General features: G+C 54.8%; 1 pseudogene across 1 annotated transcript; it reads right to left on the bottom strand.

Moving 5' to 3' along the window:
- Positions 1–1,897: 1,897 nt before the first annotated feature.
- LOC309375827 (suppressor of cytokine signaling 5 pseudogene) lies at positions 1,898–8,655 on the bottom strand (annotated as a pseudogene). Its single transcript, XR_014173320.1, has 3 exons — positions 8,529–8,655; positions 7,904–8,238; positions 1,898–4,572 (listed from the first exon to the last, which is right to left on the bottom strand). The product of XR_014173320.1 is annotated as a suppressor of cytokine signaling 5 pseudogene (transcript).
- Positions 8,656–10,468: the final 1,813 nt, after the last annotated feature.

Raw genomic sequence — 10,468 nt, forward strand, 5'->3', positions numbered from 1 at the left:
CCCCCCTGCGACTTCACGGGGCCCTCCAACGCTTGCTTGCCTGGTCTTTTCATAGCCTGGGGCGGGAGGGCCACAGCTCAGCGCCGGAGCATCGGACCAGCTTGCAGAAGGATTCAGTCCGCGCCAGCGCCTCCAGTTAAGAGTCGGCAAGAGACTCCCAGCTTGGAAGCCTTCCGCCACTCAGCGTAGACGGCACTGAGCTGGCCAAGGCTCTGACTCAGTGTAAAGCGCAAGAGCCCATGCGCCAAACTCTGCGCACCAAGCCTGCCCTCTCCATCTCCCGCCATTGCTCCTAAGGCAGCCACTGTGCCCTCTGGCATGCTCCCCTGTTCTCCACCCCAGCACCCCTCCGTAAGCCCCTCACCCAGTTCCCTTCCATGTCCCTTTGCCAGCCGCTGCCCCCCACCCAGATGTTTAGGACTGCATGTGGTCTCTGGGTCTAAAACAGCTGCAAAGCAGGGTGTTCGTTGGTTCCAGCATCCATTTCAAGTGCCTTTTCCCTGCAAGGTGCTGTGTCCCAGCTTGGGCACAGTCTATGGAACTCCCTCCCACAGAGATAGGGACCAACCGGAACGACTTTGAATGAGAATTGGACAAATTCATGGAGAGGGCCATCAGGGGCTGCTAGCCAGAATGGCTCTACTCTGCCTCCACAGTCTGTGGCAGCGATGCTCCAGAGTACCACTCGATGGAAACCACATGAGGGGAGAGTTGCCCTTGTGCTCGGATCCTGCTCACAGGTTTCCCAGAAGCAGAATCTGGTTGCCCGCCGTGGTAACAGGATGCCAGACTGCAGAATAATAATAATAATAATAATTTTATTATTTGTACCCCACCCATCTGGCTGTGTCTCCCTAGCCACTCTGGGCAGCTTCCAACAAAGATTAAAAATACATTAAAATGTCACACATTAAAAGCTTCCCTGAACAGGGCTGCTTTCAGATGTTTTCTAAACGTCAGGTAGTTGTTTATCTCTTTGACATCTGATAGGAGGGTGTTCCACAGGGCGGGTGCCACTACTGAGAAGGCCCTCTGCCTGGTTCCCAGTAATTTGGCTTCTCGCAGCGAGGGAACTGCCAGAAGGCCCTTGGAGCTGGACCTCAGTGTCTGGGCTGAACAATGGGGGTGGAGACACTCCTTCGGGTATACTGGGCCTTTGAGGCCGTTTAGGGCTTTCAAGGTCAGCACCAACACTTTGAATTGTGCTTGGAAACTTCCAGGGAGCCAATGACAGCTGTTATGTGCTCTTGGTGGCTGCTCCCAGTCACCAGTCTAGCTGCTGCATTCTGGATTAATTGTAGTTCCTGGGTCACCTTCAAAGGTAGACCCACGTAGAGCGCATTGCAGTAGTCCAAGCGGGAGATAACTAGAGCATGCACCACTCTGGAGAGACAGTCCGCGGGCAAGGAGGGTCTCATCCTGCGTACCAGATGGAGCTGGTAGACAGCTGCCCTGGACACAGAATTAACCTGTGCTTCCATGGACAGCTGTGAGTCCAAAATGACTCCCAGGTTGCGCACCTGGTCCTTCAGGGGCACAGTTGCCCCATTCAGGACCAGGGAGTCCCCCACACCCGTCCGCCTCCTGTCCCCCCAAAACAGTACTTCTGTCTTGTCAGGATTCAACCTCAATCTGTTAGCCGCCATCCATCCTCCAACCGCCTCCAGGCCCTCACACAGGACCTTCACCGCCTTCACTGGTTCTGATTTTAAAGAGAGGTTGTATGGGCAGTTGACCTGATTCGGCAGCTTCTTACATTGTGCATTAACAAGCACCGGCTCTGTGTTTTCTGAGTGCATATGCCTCCTCAAGATCCAGGGATCTGAGCCACCTGCATCTCCCTCCCTACACCATTCCCAGGATGCGATGCTAGGGAAGCGTCATTTGCAAGCAGGTATAGACAAAAAAAGAAAGCTGTTTAATAAGACACACACACACAGTCAGATAGACAGACAGTAGCAGCAGTCCTTTTCTGGCAGTAGAGGGGAGTGCAAGACCTAGATTTCACTCGACCTGCCCCTCCACCCAAAAAACACCACCTGGGCAGTCCATTCTTCTAAAAGCATCGCCACTCAGCTGATCCACATTGGCAGGAGGAAACGTCCGGTGGCAAATTGGCTGGATTGGCCAAAAGCTGCTGCCTTGGCCCTCCAAAGAAGACCTGAGAGCAGCGCCTCCAAATTCCTCAACCCCTCTGCCCCCCTTGCATTGGGGGCAAAAGCAGCAGCCCAGGATTCGGGCTTGTGGGGATGGATTAAAGACGAAGTCAAGAGGAGGACTCTTGCCAAATAAAAGAGTCTCGGTCCATTCCCGTCCTGCGTGGAATTTGTTCGAAAGCCTGTCTTGGAAGAAGCAACTCGTGTTTCAAGTTTTGTGCTTTTTTAATTTATCCCCTGCCACCCACAACGGTCAGTCGCTGACTCAAAACCCTAACCCCACCTCACCCGGTTCCCATTCGGCAGTGGTGTGAGCTCGGGAAGAAGAGTGTGTGTAAGCCAACTGGGTCACAGAACCGCAGATCTGGAAGGGACACTCCAGGGTCATCTAGCCCCACCCGCAGCGATACAGGAACCACAGCTTCCTGGGGAAAGAGGAGGTGAGGGCACTCTGCATGTGGCTGGAAGTTTCTCGAAAGGCAAAGGTCACACCCAGAACCCGGTTAATGCACTTGACAGACACATAAACACTTGGTGGAGTAGGAAACAGCAAAGGGACTGACCTCTGGCCAGTGCCAAAGCAGCACCCAAACTGGGGGCATGGGTGCTTGGGCCGGAACAGGCCAGGGGACGGGGAGGCAGGGGTCCTCCAGCTGGCAGAACACCTGCTTTGCCTGCAGAAGGTTCGATCCCAAGCGGCACCTTTATGTCCAGCTCAGAACATCCCCTGCCCGAAACCCCGGCCAGACACGGCTGCCAGTCAGTGTAGACTCTATAAGGCTGCTTCCAAGGTCCCTTCCTAGCTGCCGCCAAAGTCCGGCTTCTCCACTCTTCTGCAGATACAAGAGATGTCCTCCCTGTAGGTTCCCAGATCTCTCGAGAGCGAGCCATGCAATTTGGCCGCGGGAACGAAACCCGGTTCGCGGAGGAAAGCGCCCACGCTCGCGACCCTGGAGCAGGATGGATTAAAACGTCTGCTGGGGGCAGAGGGGACAGAAGTATCCGAGTCAAACGGGCAGTGGTGGGAGAGAGAGAGAGAGAGCTAACCAGCTGGAAATGGGAGCCACGGACTCCCCGGTCAGCTCCACCAGGCGTCCAGCCTCCGGACGCGCACCCTCTGTTTGTAGTGGTACTCCTTGAGATACGCCTTGAGGGTGTTGGGGATGGGCAGGCGGCCGATGCCGTCGTAGGTGGTGCAGCAGGTGACGACGGCACGGCAGAGGTGTTGCAGCCCGAAGGGGAAGGTCCGGTTGACGGGGACGGAGAGCAGGGGCTCGAAGAACATGCAGACACTGGGGTCTTTGTAGTGCTCCAGGAGCCCGGTCACAGTGGGCGCGTGGAAGACGCTGGGGTCGTGCACGTCGAAGCTGAAGTTGTGGTTCCACTGCTCGATGCGAGCGTGCAGGGAGCGGCCGTAGCGGCGGAAGCTCACCGAGAACAGGTAGTCCTCCTGCGCCGAGTCGCGCAGCAGGAACGTCCCCTCGGGCTTCCCGTCCAGCAGAGCCTCCGCCTCGTAGCGGTCCATCACGCCCCAGTAGCAGGGCAGCTGCGTCAGCTGGAGCAAGTCGGGAACAAGGCAGTGGATGTAGTCGATCTGGGTGTGGATGCGCACGTCGGGCGGCAGCCCCACGGCGCAGGAAGAGGAGCCCGCGGCCACCTCCTCTTCCTCCTCCTCTTCGTCCTCCTCGTCCGTCGCCGCCAGCGCCGCCCACCCGGCGCCGGCCAGCTCGCTCATGCCATGCGCCAGCTTGGGCCCCAGCTTGTAGAGGGGGTTGTTAACCTGTGCTGTCACTTCGAAGGTGTGGATCAGGGCGTCCGGCGGCGGCTCAACGCCTTGCTCGATGCTGATGCGCCGCCGCTCCCGCAGGCGGTCGTCCTCGTCATCGGAGCACGGCGGTGGCGCTGCCAGGGCCTCTTGCTCGGAGACGGGCGCCGTGTGCTGCTTGATGAGGTTCCAGGTGCGCGCAAGCTCTGAGCCGGGAGGGAAGGGGCAGGTGTCGAGCATCAGCTCCCGCAGGTGGATCTTGCGCTGCGCCGAGAGGTCCGGCGAGCGGGAGGCGCTCTTGAGAGGGAAGCACTGCCCCACTGCCGCCTGAAGCTTCTGGCGCAAGGAGCGGCCCACCGCTTTGCCGACGGGCTCTGACGACCCAGAAGAGCCTCCTCCATCTGCTTCTGCTTCCGGCGGCGAAAGGCTCTGCCTCTCCAGGGATCGGCTCGCTCGGGCTCTCCAGCGGCTGGCGGGACGGGTGCCAGGAGCCGCATCTTGCTTGGCTTTCGGCCGGGCACCACCCTCCTGCGACATGGCCCCACGGGGGGAGGAGCTAGAGGGAAGGAGCATCTTGCAGGCGCACAGAGAGGTGGACATGGATGCGCCGAGGGAAGCACATGGTGGCGGCGTTGGCGTGGGAAGCAGGACCTGGGCAAGGGAAGAAAGAGCCCGTGTTAGATACTCGGGTAAGATAAGCTAGGCAACTAATAATAATAATAATAATAATAATAATAATAATAATAATAATAATAATTTATTATTTATACCCCGCCCATCTGGCTGGGCTTCCCCAGCCACTCTGGGCGGCTTCCAACAGAATATTAAAATACAGTAATGCATCAAACGTTAAAAGCTTCCCTAAACAGGGCTGCCTTCAGATGTCTTCTAAAAGTCTGGTAGTTCTTCTCTTTGACATCTGGTGAGAGGACGTTCCACAAGGCAGGTGCCACCACCGAGAAGGCCCTCTGCCTGGTTCCCTGTAACCTTAAACCTAGGTTACAGTTGCCACAACACCACAAATGTCTATTCGCCAGCAGGTTGGACTAGATGACTCCCAAGATACCTTCCGACACTACGATTCTGTGATGTGCTCTCAACCGCATTGCTCGACTGTCGCTCACTCTTACAACAGTTCACATCTCCCAATAAAGAAGGAGAAACACACAGTGGAACTGGAAATGACATTAACTCTGGACTAAGGCAGAGGTTTGGTAATTGTGGAGAAACCTCCACGTAGTTGTAAGTGAACCTGTGCCAGCAGAGATACGCGCCTGGGGAATTTCGAACGCTGGAGAAGTCATCAGGTCATCGGTGCCACATGTTGATGGATAGATTTGATTGATTGACCTCCACCATAAGGTCATTAAAAACTGCTGCGTTTTTAATGATTTAAGACAACGTGCAACCAATTTGAGGGTGGAAAAGCCAGGGTATAAAGTTGTGCTTTCAGCATCCTCTGGAAGCTGTGCAATGAAGGCGTCAGGTGCATCTCTGTGGGGAGGGAGTCCCACCGCTTAGGGACCACCACAGAGAAGGCCATTCAATTTTTTTACTTCCATCAGTCCTGTCTTAAAATTTTCCACTCTTATTTCTTAGTATGCATTTCTCATTTTCCCTATTACATTTAAAACTCATAACCAATATCTCTATCTTTTTCTACGTTGTAACACTTTGTATATTCCTCCTTATAAAACTTCTTGTAGTCCTACTAGCGTAATTTGTTGGTTGCAATTGCTCTTCAGATAGTTCATATACTTCTTCCAATCTTCTGTAAATCTCTTGGTCCAAAGGGTTTAATCCTGCACTGCCACTGTGAAAACAGGCTGCTGGACTAAATGGGGCCACTGGCTGGATCCTGCAGAGCTCTTGTTACAACGCTGGGAGTCCAGGTCCCATCAGGACCCAAAGCTAGCATGCCAACCAACTGAAAGGAGGCTGCTGTTGCTGCCTTAGCCCACAGCTGGAGTCCAGCTTCCCTTCACAAATGCAAACCGCAAGCTCACCTGTCTCTCTCTCTTCTGCCCCACATTTCATTCCCCCTTCGCCAACTTCTCTGGCTCAAGCTTATTTCAACACTGCCCCCTCCCTGCTCCAAAGAGTCAGTATTGCATAGTGGGTGTGGGTATTCAAATGGTGTTGGACTACAACGCCCATCATCCCCGACCGCTGGTCCTGCCAGCGAGGGATGATGGGAGTTGTAGTCCAAGACCAGATGGGGACCCACGTTTGAGAAACACGGGGCTAGAGCAGGCATAGGCAAACTCCGGCCCTCCAGATGTTTTGGAACTACAATTCCCATCACCCCTAGCTAACAGGACAGGGATGATGAGAATTGTAGTCTCGCAACGTCTGGAGGGCCAGAGTTTGCCTATGCCTGGGCTAGAGTATCTGAAGAAGTGTGGGTGCACACGAAAGCTTATACCCAGAACAAACTTAGTTGGTCTCTAAGGTGCTACTGGAGAATTTATTTATTTTGATGGAACTAGAGTATCGGACTAGGGATGCAGGTGGCGCTGTGGGTTAAACCACAGAGCCTGGGACTTGCCGATCAGAAGGTTGGCGGTTCGAATCCCCGTGACAGGGTGAGCTCCTGTTGCTCGGTCCCTGCTCCTGCCAACCTAGCAGTTCGAAAGCACGTCAAATTGCAAGTAGATAAATAGGTACCACTCCAGCGGGAAGGTAAACGGTGTTTCCGCGCACTGCTCTGGTTCGCCAGAAGCGGCTTAGTCATGCTGGCCACATGACCCGGAAGCTGTATGCCGGCTCTCTTGGCCAGTAAAGCGAGATGAGCGTGCAACCCCAGAGGAGTCCGCGACTGGACCTAACGGTCAGGGGTCCCTTTAGTTTTACCTTTATGGTATCGGACGAGGGCCTGGGACAGCCATGAAACTCACTGGGTGTGACTTTGGGCGCCAGCCGCTGCTTCTCAACCTCACCTACCTCACAGGGTCGTCATCGTGGGATTAAATGAAGGAAGGGCAGAACCACGTATGATACCTCAGAGGAAAAGGTAGGGTATAAATGCAACAAAGAGACGAAATCCCTCTGCTGCCCATCGCAGCCCCCTACTCCTCATCAGACCATCCCAACTTGGGGTGAGCTTACAGTTGCAAATGGGGTTCCTTGCCCTGCTCAGCTCATCCATTAATCAGGTGATGGAAGGGGGGGCGAGGCGTCTCTCTCCTTCCTCACACGGAGCACCTGCGCAGGACAGAGAGAAGACCACTGATTGGGAACAAAGAGACAGCAACAGGTGGAAGTGTCCCCACCTCCTCAATAATCCATTTACAGACCACCTTTCTGCCACATTGCTTACATTTTCTCCCCCTTTTGCCTTCACAAGAGGTTGCTTTCTAGGTCTGCTAGGAAAGGCGAATAGCAGGAGAGGATAAACGAACTCAGATGCTGCCTTAGATATCATCAGAAGAGGAGAAAGACAATAATTTGACACCTTTTCTTCCAAGGACGCAAGGCAGCAAAGCGGTTCTCCCACTCATTTTATCCCCGCAAAGACCCTGCGAGGCGGCGACTGGCACTCAAAATCTTCCAGGGAGCTTCAGGGCCAAGTGGGAGATTTGAACCCTAACCCGAAACTTCAACCTCCATGCCGCAGAACTCCTTTCTTTAGGGTACCTGAGTGAGGCTGGGGGAATCAGCTCACCTGTGGGCCTCTGGGCGTGTGCAGAGCGCCGGACCCTTTCCGCCTTTCCGCAGCTGGGATCGGCGTTTCAAATGCAGCAGCGAGGCTTGGCGCAGGGCGCCCCAGAGGCGCACCCCGAAACCCGGCGCACCTTCCTGCTCACACCCCGCATTCCTCATCTCCGCCTCACCGTGGCTCCATCCACCCAAGGGCCTCGCCCGTGGGAGGCACTCTGCACATGCTCAGAGCTCCCAAAAGGGAACCCCCGCGCCTCCATCCACCTCCCAGGCCTCTCCAACGCGCCCTAGCGCACCGTGCGCTCTGCTGCGCGCCCCTTACCGGCCGGCGACCCCGGAGGTATCCTTCCTCTCCGAGGTTCTGGAGGCGCACGGCGAGCCCCGGAACCTCTCCGCCTCCCCAGGCCGCTGGATCTCCGGCTCCCCGGAAGCCCCGCGCGTCCAGGCGCGCTCGCCCTGCCCCGATCGAGACCGCTTCCTGGGTGGCGTCCGGGAAGCAACGAGAGACGCGAAGGCAGCGAGAGCGCGCCGCCTGCCTGCCTGGCGCAGCGCCGCCACCTGCCGCCGGAGGAGACGAAGAGAAACCTCGGGCGGGCACGCGCCTTGGAGAGCGCCCTCGCCCCGCCCAGACAGCCCAGAAGGACCCAGGAGTCCGGGCTGGCGGGGGACCCTTTGGGAACGCAGAGCGGCTGGACCAATTCTTGCGCCATCATATTGGAAAGGCAGGCTTTCTGTAGCCCACGGTGATGGCGCCAGAACTGGTCCAGCCGCTCTGCGTTCCCAAAGGGTCCCTCGCCAGCCCGGACTCCTGGGTCCTTCTGGGCTGCCTGGGCGGGGCGAGGGCGCTCTCCAAGGCGCGTGTCCGCCGGAGGGGGGGGGAGACCCGACCCCCAGTTTGCACCCCACCCACCCCCCTTTTAGATTCCTTCCTTCCTAACGCGCCCCACTTTTTCTTCCACCATCAAGCGCAAAAGGCCGGCGCGCCATGGCCTTGGGGTTCTTTGCGATGGCAGAGCGGGGCAGAGACTCAAAGAGGGTGGGAGAGGATAAAACTGGAAATGAGACCACGCCCATGCGGGATTTATCTACTCATATTTCGTAAAATTCAAAAGCCCTCAAAGCGGTTTACGAAGAAGATGGACAAAATCGTCCATGGGAAAAATTGGGAGAGATGCCTCGGACTCCAGGGTTGCCCTGCTGCGGGGACAAGCAGCTCTTGAAATGACCAGGTTACATCGTCAGGACTCCTTCCACGCAGACGGAAGGTGTAAATAGGTGAATCAACCAAATTTCTTAAAAGCTAGGATTGTCTTCACCGTCAAAGGAACACAGACATTTTTACTTGAACCTGGAGCCAGAACACCATCTGGTTCTCCTAGCCCCTTTCCAAGTCTTCCCCAAATTGCCAGGTTCTGAATATTCTTCAGCTGTTCCCAAAACATCTCCAGCTATTTGCAAAATATGCAATACAGGCCTTGCAGAGCAGAGAAATTAGTCGCATTACACTGCTTCCCCCTGTTCAGATTGTGCTCTCCTTAAAAAAAAAAAATCCCCTAAATCAGTGGTCCTCAAACTCCCCCCCCCCCCTCTGGGCCAAACTTTCAGAATTAAAATTTGCACCATTTTTTTTTTTTTATGGAAAAGAAATACATTGGAAAACTCCTCTAGGGTTGAAAAGGTACCTATCCATATTCTGCAAAGGGAAACATTTTTTTTATACTATATAACGGAAATGTTTAAATGTTTCCTTGATTATCCTTGAACCTTCCTGCCCCATTGCCATCCTCTCCTGCCCCACCCTTTGAGAACCCCTGCCCTAGATCATTTCCACAAGTGCTGCTACCTAGACACTTGCTAGCCTGACTCTTCTGGCCCAAATGCAGAACTTCACACCGATTTCAGCTGAAGCCACGAGTTTTGTTCTGGGTTCTCCAATCCTGCCCAAAGCATCTCGAATGCTGTCCCCAAGTCTTACCAGCTCTCCCGCTCCCGATTGGTGTCATTGGGCAAGCTTGACAAGCAACCCCTCCCCTCCTTCATCCAAGTTTACAAAGCCCTGAACAACCTAGGTCCAGGGTGCCTCAGGAATCGCACGAATCCTCATAGATCCCATCTCAATCACCGAGATCCACAGGAGTGTTGTTTGCATTCCCCAAGTTCGCGAGAGTCACTTAACAAGAAACGCTTTGGTGCTGTTGGCCCAGTCCTGTGGAACTCTCTGCCACTGGATATTCAGCAGGTGCCTTCTGTGCCAACTGGTAATACACCGGCTGAATTCCTTTCTATTCCTATGCAGGCAATTCAGGACAACAACCTTCCACAATGGTTTTCTGATGGTCTGCATTTAACTTTTTATGACTTTAGAACAGGCATCCCCGAGTCTGCGGCCCTCCAGATGTTTTGGGACTACAATTCCCATCATCCCTGACCACTGGTCCTGCTAGCTAGGGATCATGAGAGTTGTAGTCCCAACACATCTGGAGGGCCGCAGGCTGGGAGATGCCTGCTTTAGAGGATGGTTTTATTGCTGTATCCCGATTTGATGAATTTTTACGAAAGAGCGGAAGGCAAATATTTTCCGAAATAGTGTGGTACCTCTGGTTGCAAACGGGATCCATTCCGGAGGCCCGTTTGCAACCTGAACAGAACGCAGTCCGCATCTGCGCATGCACGGGTCACGATTCGCCGCTTATCCGCATGCTCGTGATGTCGTTTTGCACGCATGCAACGAAACCCGGAAGTAACCGGTTCCGTTACTTCCGGGTCGCCACGGGACGCAACCTGGAAACGCTCCACCTGAAGCAAGCGTAACATGAGGTATGGCTGTAAATAAGTACACTTGCTCCAACGATGTTGCAAGTGGCCCTGATTAATGAGAGAGTGGAGA

The sequence above is a fragment of the Podarcis melisellensis genome (genome assembly GCF_964234715.1).
Source record: "Podarcis melisellensis genome assembly, chromosome: 8".
In the NCBI taxonomy this organism is placed as follows: domain Eukaryota; kingdom Metazoa; phylum Chordata; class Lepidosauria; order Squamata; family Lacertidae; genus Podarcis; species Podarcis melisellensis.